This window comes from Austrofundulus limnaeus, unplaced genomic scaffold (assembly GCF_001266775.1).
Source record: "Austrofundulus limnaeus strain Quisiro unplaced genomic scaffold, Austrofundulus_limnaeus-1.0 Scaffold1, whole genome shotgun sequence".
Lineage (NCBI taxonomy): Eukaryota > Metazoa > Chordata > Actinopteri > Cyprinodontiformes > Rivulidae > Austrofundulus > Austrofundulus limnaeus.
In genome coordinates, this window is record NW_013952403.1 from 6,034,197 (window position 1) to 6,043,145 (window position 8,949).

The 8,949-nt window shown below is 39.5% G+C and overlaps 1 pseudogene; it reads left to right on the plus strand.

Moving 5' to 3' along the window:
- Nucleotides 1–1,274: 1,274 nt before the first annotated feature.
- On the plus strand, nt 1,275–8,404 carry LOC106514069 (uncharacterized; annotated as a pseudogene).
- Nucleotides 8,405–8,949: the final 545 nt, after the last annotated feature.

The following is an 8,949-nucleotide window of genomic DNA, read 5'->3' on the forward strand; positions in this document are numbered from 1 at the left end:
TTAGTTTGAAAATGCGATAATTAAGGCCTTCCATCCAGGAAATGTCTCCTTGTTCCCAAACGCTTTTCAGACTTTTGTGTTTAACCTGTTGATCGACGGCATTAATTCCCTGCGCTGCGGTCAATCCTGCTCTGCTTCTCTTCCCAGCCCGAGAACATAAAGTCCTGCAGAACATTAAAGCATTGACATCGACGGCTGTACCGCCGTCTCCGGTTGCGTATCGACACGCTGTAGCGAGGAGTGCGAGGGTTTCTTGAGGACGTGAAGGGGTCTTGTTATCAGTATGCGGTGCATCTGAAATGCATCTCYTAACAGACTGAGAGGCAGCTGCTGGATCACGAGGACTTTTTAATTTAAGTGCATGTTGGCGTGTGAGAGCTCGACATGCTAAGGTGTGTAACGTGTCGGCCAGGGGGACTGTGTTCATTTTATTGCRTATGAAGCAGAGCCAAACCTCAGACATCCTGGGGTTTTAGCAACATGGCAGAGTTTATAATCTTCAGTTTAAAAGTTTTTATTTGAGTATAAGTGAAGTTATTAAGATCAGTGAGCTATAAGAGATTTCTGAAGTTCTGTGTAAAAAAATGTTTTAGTTTTAAAAACAGAAAAGATGAAGTTGATTGATAAGGATAATTGCTACTCCAAGTTGAGCCAAGGCCAAATAGCTTTACTGCAATAGCTGTAAGTTTAATATTTCTGTAATTCGTACAGAAATGTGTTATTCCTGTTGTAGGTGCTGCACAGGATGTGCTACAGCTAGTTGCTGCTGTAGCTAATTGCGTAGGCTGTGTAATATAATATAAATTCAAGTGCCCCCACTTTTTTTTTCTTTCTTCCTCAATGTTGGGAATTGAAGCCTACAGGACCCGATTTACTGGAGCGGTCACGTTGTATTTTTGGAACCAGAGTCTGGGGACGTGGAACTTTAAGCCCCGCCTACTCCCACTTCAGTCATGGTGTTATGTGGCATTTCTGTACAGCATGAAAGAAGCAATTAGTTATAAAAAAAAATAAATATTTGCACACACAGCTGCAAGATAAAAACTGATTTGATGTGTATTTCTACATTTTGCAATAAGGGCAACTTTCCATTTGTTTACACAGAGTAAGAAGATTGGGCACCTATTATGCAAAACTCACTTTTTTTCATGTTTTTAAACTTCCCTTTGGGTCTCTACTGCTTAGAGAAGCAGCCCAAACACACACATACAAGGAAAAAAAATGCGCCCAGCCGTTTTTAAGCCATAATTATATGGCTTTTACGGCCATAATTACATGTATTTTTAGGTATCTGGAAACATGGTTTTTCTCAAAGCACGTTATTGTGACGTCAGAATAACAGTCACCTAGCAACCTAAACCAGAGTCCAGCCCCTCATCTGGATGGAGCTCCGCACCCTTTATAAGAAGACCGTCCGTGTTGTTCTACTTTTTACCTTTGCACAATGGCTCCGGTGTATTTCAGGTGTTGTGTTGTTGGTTGCAGTACACCTCATGTGTCTCTGCATGTTCTCCCAGCGGATGACAGAAGAGACGCGTGGCTTATTTTTATTTATGACGGCGATGTCCCTGCGACTTTGCCAAAAAGAATTCTAGTTTGCGCAAGTCATTTCACAAAGGACTCCTTTGAAAACTTCCAACAATACTCGTCTGGATTTGCTAAAAGACTTTTACTGAAGGAAGGTTCTGTTCCAACTCGTCGTCAAAAATCTGGAGATGATGGCGACGTAAGTATATAATATAATATGTTGTTTTTATTGCTGTTCGGCATGAACAGGGTCATGTTATGTTTAGCATAAGCTAACATTAGCCCACGCTAGTCTTAACGCCAACCCGCACTTCCGACTCCGACGAAAACTGTTGTGCGCGCTAACAAGTATTACGGTAGTAACGCTTGCGAGTTAATTTCAAAATAAAAGCTGCCATTTCGTAAACCCATGAAAACAAAATTTATATTAAAAAATTGTATTTGACAAATCTTAAGTTGCTGTATTTATTGCAACAAAACTGTATAGTTTCCAAGAAACACTCTCACTTCAGGGTAACTGTACACCACCCCCCCCTCCCCCCAGATGTTCCTCAGCAACTTTGGGCAACATCTGATGTTGCATTTCAGAATAAAAGCCCTACAAACCTTGTTTATTCAGATGTATTGCCACCATAAGTTGCTGTCTTTATTGCAACTAAACTGTNGCATTATGATGCAAAGCCACATGTATTTTTGACAGTTAAAAACAGTGTTTTTATCTTTGAATAAAATATAACAATGTATTTGCTTTGAAAAAAAAAAAAGAAAATACATTATATTAGCTTAAAAATGTAACACTATATATACTAAAACAACATTTTATCAGCAAGCAATTGTAACGAGCATATTGTGATATTGATAACATGACATTTTACTGTATAAATAGGACTTATAGGAGAATAGGAGAAGTGTTTTACTGCCCAGACCATGGACAGTAGGGCCTTCTCACAGTCTGAGTACTTTAGTTCAGGGCCTGCCATCGTTTTACTGGCTTAGGCCACCACACGTTTGTCTTTGTTGTGTATCTGGTACAAACCTGCACTTAGACAGTGATCTGAGAAGCCCACCTCTGAGTGAAACTCTTTGTTGTAGTCTGGATAAGCCAGACATGGGGTGGATTTCAGCTTGTCTTTGAGGGTGTCCATTGCCTGTTGCTGTCTGTTAGTCCAGACAAATGAGACATCCTTTTTCAACACTTCAGTCAGTGGTTTTGCTAGATCTGCATAGTTTTCCACAAATTGGCATGAGTAGTTGCACACACCCAGAAAAATTTGCAGTTCTTAGAGATTGGAGGGAGTTTTGATGTTGTCTAGGCCTGGCTGCAACTAAGTTGTGGCTGCACTCCCTCAGGAACTACTAGTAATATATTAGTAATATAGCATCAGAATTTTCCTCGTCTTCATTCTCAAACGATTTAGCAGGGTCTAAATTTTCTTCTCCACTAGCCATGTTTATTCTTGATGGTTGATCAATAATGTTAAGTTATTGGTATGTCGCAATTTTTCTGCCAAATTAGCCTTRTAATGCTAAATTGTCTGCAGTGCAAAGATCTAAACAAAGTTTTTAAGTTTCAAGTCAGAAGYGATCCACTATGGGTTCACTCTGACCATTAGCTCCTCAGGCTGGTCAGAATTACAYTTTTATTTCAAAACTGAGATTGTTCCAAGAYATGTCTACAACAGGTAAGATAWTATTTCTTCATAACTTTTYCTCAGAACCAAATTTAAAAACATTTGAGCTTCAAACTGTGACATATAAATAAACTATCCCAGGATCATAAATTTGATCCTCCACAAGCTCCTATTTTTAAACAAATGACCGTTTCATTCAGATTAAATGTTCGACTCACTTGAACTCACTTAGCTTTGGGAGCGAGCAAGGTAATTTAAACCTAGTCAAATGTAAACAGATATCTGATTAAGACTCTTATAGCTTTTATTATGAATGGAAAATGTTCTTGGACGAAGAGTCTACAATCTTGGAGCTACGCAGACCGTAATGTGAAAACCCCACAGTCATCGCAGTAATATTAGAAGCGTAATAACAGCATGACATGAAAGTCTGAAGCTGCTGCTGCACATTTCTGACATACGGGTGTGTCYCAGTTAGTCACTGTCTGTGTGTAATATTTTAACCTGCGCAGCTGGTGTACATACACACAGTGTCACACACTCTTAAAAACTGAGATCACCAAATGTAGCCCTCCCACCCCTCCCTCTGTACCGGTGTCCTGTCATTGGATGTCAGATCTATTTATGGTTCCCCGGCCGGTCTTCGTTTTCCCTTTCTGTCTCTTCAGAGCTCTRAGAGAAGAAGCAAAGTGTAACTTCACGATCCAGACGTCTGAAGCTGAAACCTGTTGGGAGAACCTCTCGATGAGGAATGACRGAATAGATGAGTGGATTCATCCCAGTGGGACAGGAGCTCTCGCAGAGGAGGCTGGCTTTGGTTCCAAGCACCTTTCCTCGAAAACYCTCAGCCTGTTTTTTCCTTTTCATGGAATGTGAGTACAAAGGGATCCCTTCAAGGACCTTCTCTGCAGCTTAACTCATGGAATCACCTGGGGTCCCAAGTCCGTCATCGTCAAATTCAGTTGAGGAGTCCTCAGACAGTGCTCCGGCCCCCGATTCCTCCCGCCACACAACCCACGCCGGCAACCAGGGCGGCCTCAGCAGCCTGGGCTACGGGTTCGGCGTGGCCTGGCACCACCTGAGGCCCTTCCTGCCCTTCTTCCTCATCTGCTTCATGGTCGTCGCTCTGGTCTACCTGATGCAGGCCATCATCTACGGGGGGCCCTTCAAGGACCCGCTCTTCTTCGTCAAGTTCTACGAGCGGTGGCCTCGGCCGACTCCCCGCCCGCAGTACTACCCGTCCCCCGCCAAGGTTTTCAGCACGGTCCCCTCCCCGTCGTTTGTCCAGGTCCTGACRGGCCTGCTGAGAGTCAATGACACGGCATGAAACCGTTTCCTCCATCAGCACAAAAACATCACAACACTGTTTGAACTGTCTTMAGGAATCCAAAGCTGCTGATTTCCAAAAACATAACACAAAATAAAACTGTCTGTTAAAGTTTACATGGACGAGCCAGAAGAATGTGCTTCAACGAAGGATTGGGAGACCGGGGACAGTTGCCACACTTTTTGCATTTGTCTCTGTTACTCAGAGATAGTTTGATTTAGACTAACCAAATTTTAATACAATAAACTTATATCTGTCTGTTTATAGTCAAAACCATTTATAGATAATTAAAGAATGTACATTCTTCACAGTTTGCATTTGAAAAAGAAAAGTCAGATATTGCAACTGACCCTTTGCAACCCAGTTGCAACATTGTTTGGGGATGGTGGCAACATATTGTTAATACTATATATTTCACTGTAAATAAAAGTTTTACTATTTTTATATTTATATTATTGCTTAATTTATAAAAACTATAAGTTGTAATGATAATACTGTGTTATTTATTTATATATACGAATATAGATTTATTTTCCTTGATGAGTAGACCTTATATACAGATGTCAAAGACTCAAATTGATATAAAATACAGTTGGCTTTAAGAGACAAGAATAATAGAACAATTTGTGAGGCAATTAACTTTTGTTTTGCCTATTGTCACTGTACGCCTACATTTTGAAAAATTTACTTAGAAAGAAACTGGGATTTTAAAACCATTGTTGAAAACAACAACTGCAGAAAATACTTCTTAAACACTTTTATGTTTTAAACTATAAAACTGTCATGAATACCCAATACCCTTTTAAGTGTAAACTCAATTTCAACATCTTAATATCATCTGTGTGTGCTCTGTTTTTATATGAATTTATCGTATGGGGACAATTGCAACAACTGTTGCAAATGTCCCCCTTCCTGTCAGCCATGATCAAACCTCATGTGTTAGCTAAATAAGCTGATCTTGATACATGTTAAACATATTAGTTAAAAGTCAACATATCACTTGTTTAAACCATNCAATCTATGCTGACAGTACACATGCATACAGTATTCCAAGTTTGTAGGGCTTTTATTCTGAAATGCCACATCAGATGTTGCCCAAAGTTGCTGAGGAACATCTGGGAGTGTTGTACAGTTACCCTGAAGTGACAGTGTTTCTTGGAAACTAACAGTTTAGTTGCAATAAAGACAGCAACTTATGCTGACAGTACACATGAATATTCAAAGTTTGTAGGGCTTTTATTCTGAAATGCAACATCAGATGTTGCCCAAAGTTGCTGAGGAACATCTGGGGGTGGTGTAGTTACCGTGAAGTGTGTGTTTTTTGGAAACTAACAGTTTTATTGCAATAAATACAGCAACTTGATTTATCAGWTATAATTTTTAATATATATTTGTTTTCATGGGTTTATGAAATGGCAACACAGTCTTCGTCGGAGTGCAGGCTGGCCATGTTTACTCCAGTCTAGTACCTTGTTTCACGTGAGCMGCTCTCCAGCTGAGCAGATTGTTTTGCTTGCGTCGAGGTGGAAGTGAACCRTACCCCTTGTCTTTTGTTTTATTTGTTTTTTATGTAGTGTGTTAGTGGGGTGTTCAAATCTATTTTCATGAACCGAWTGACTTTGCAATCCTCATGGTGTCAGGCGTTGAAATATTTTTTATTTTATTTTTTACAATTGGTACAGAATTATTGTCCTTTTTGTAGTAAATAATATTAATTTTATTGTATCTAAATGGCATTTATATTTACCTGTCCCTTATCTTACAGGCTACATTACTACAGACTAAAAGAGACGTTGGTTGCCAAACAGAGCAGTTTGGAAAACGGACTACTGGAACACAGATATCTCTAAAAACTCTTGGACCTAAGTTCCGATCCAAAGGTGTGCAGTTTCTCTTGAATGTTTAGGATTATTATTTAGGAGGCTTGGACTTCCTTTGACTTCACATGACTTKCACGTACTGTAAAAAACACAATGAAATCAACACATAAACATTTAAACAAAGTTAAACATAATGTGCTGAAATTTATTAACACAGGGTACACCATGCACCCATTTCAGTTTACAGCTGAGCTTTTTAGTCTGTTGTTGTTTAGTCTGTTTATTGACATTCTCTGTTCCAACATAGCTGTCCACGCTACGGTGTCAACAACAGACGTTGCAGTTGGCATGGCCAAAAGTCCTCTCTCTGCACAGCGTATCACCACATCAGCTCCTATAAATAAACTCTGTGTGGTAGAGGACATGGAGATTGATCTTGAGGGCAGCAGTTCAATGGTCACCTCTTAAGAGCTGGACCCAACTTATGACGCTGCTGAATCTGTCACCATTTTGACGGTGTCTGCAGACATTTTGTAAGTAAATACTTTTCTCTTTCAACATGTTATGTTTTTTTATCATGCTGATTTTCATAAATTTGTATTYATTATTTTACAGAGACATTACAACCACTACAACACAAAATGAAAAAATGCATATTGTGTATGAGAACAGCATTGTGGACTTGTTCAGCTAGTGTTCGGTGTTCGGTGTGCAGGCACAAATGCATCATTATAACAAGGCGACTTGGCACGTTCGTCTCCGTGGTGCAGAACTGCCCCCRCTGCAAGTACAACCGAACATGGAACAGCCAACCACTACTTGGTAACACTCCAGCTGGAAATCTACAACTGTCAGCCGCAGTATATCTCTATGTCCAGGACGTTCACATTCACGAGGACCCTGCATTCCCTGACCGTCTTCATCCAGTTCGCCAAACCAAGGATAAAAAAAAAAAGGCTTACAGCAGGTATCTTTGACAAATATTAAAAAGCACAACGTTCATCATGTTTGTTTTTAATTTATGTTTAATCATAATTTATCCTTTTTTAAGGAACTCCAGCATTTTACCAACTGGAGAAGCTGCTGAGTACCAAAAGGGTCTTTAAGGATGTCGCAAAACTCAGTCCCCATTACCAAACATCTGCATTGGAAGCATTTTGCAGTGCCATCTTGTGATTTGCTCCAAAAAAATGTAGTTTATCCTTTCATTGGAACGCTTTGCAGGTAAATAATTTAATATACTTTATAATGCTTAGTGTGTATATGACATTACTCGTAAAAAGGTTTACAACAAAACTGTTCTTTCATTCTTTAGAAGAGGTTAAACTTGAGAGAATTGAGAGAAGAAAAACATCTTCAGTTTCTGAATAAAAGTGCAATGATTTTGTTTTTAACACTGTTCTGTTTAATCCTGACCTCGATGACTGAGAATCTTCATTGGCATTCCAAATTTATTTTTATTTTATGTTTTCTTGTGCAGACTGTACTTGGCTGCTCTACATTTCAATGAGAATTCAGATCGTGAACAGGYCACAACGTCCTCTGGGGAGCCTCGCTACAGCGTACACTTTCCCAAGTCCAAGAAAGGCGAGTGCAGTGTAAAACCCAGGAGGTAACCTTTGGTGAGTGTTAATTTTAATTACAAACAGAACACCAAACAAAAAAATAACATTTAGATATTGTAAAAATGTAAACAGATAACTGATTGTTGAATTCTGCACAGGATATGTTGAAGACTTGATGGGTATGATCACAGGACCAGTCTTTCAGGACCCAGAACCATATCGGGTGGAACTCCTCGGAATACAAGTCCCWCCAGACCTGGCTGCAGGATATGACCATCCTGAAAAGGAAGAGGTGATCCGAAAGTTCATGTCAYGCTTCAGCAAAGGGGAGGGAGTCTGAAGCCAACATACTGTCCTTGGCRGTCAGGAAACTCTGAACGAATCTTCAGGACCACACACGAGGAGAGGACAACTCTGATCCTGCGCCCAAGAAATCCCCRACACCAACTCACAAAACTTCTGTAGGCCACACATCTGTAACGACTGAAATGACAACAGTATTGCTTAGTTTAATAAATTATATATTTTTGAATATTTTCTGTGTGTATGTCTAATACCAGTTGTAGTTCAAGAGAAGACATTGATTATTTTTTGGCTGTTTCATATGTTAATTCTGCAGRAACATTAATGATCTATTTCAAATAAGTTAAGTAAGAATTATAAATTTATCTCTGTTTTCATGAAAAACTGTAAAATATNTCATCACTCTAGCTTGTTTCTGTTTGGAGAAAAATGACGTGTTGCAACCGTCCCTTGTTGTTACTGTCCCCGGTCTCTCCTACGACCAAAACAAAACTTGATTTAGTTAAAAAAAGTGTTATTTTTACCTAAAGTAGTCTTATCCCATGCATAGAAAACAATATTGGTAGCGTCATGGTGTGGGTCTGTTGATTCATCAGGGTTTGGTTGGTTTACCATAAATGATGCAACAATTTAAGAGAGTAAATTTGAAAACGGAAGCATCTGCTTACAGAACAAACATGATAATAGTTGATTTGTTTCCATGAGGTTTCAGAGTTACACAAGAAATGATTCCGTCAGTCAGATGAGCAGGACTCATCATCTGTTAGTGGAAAACA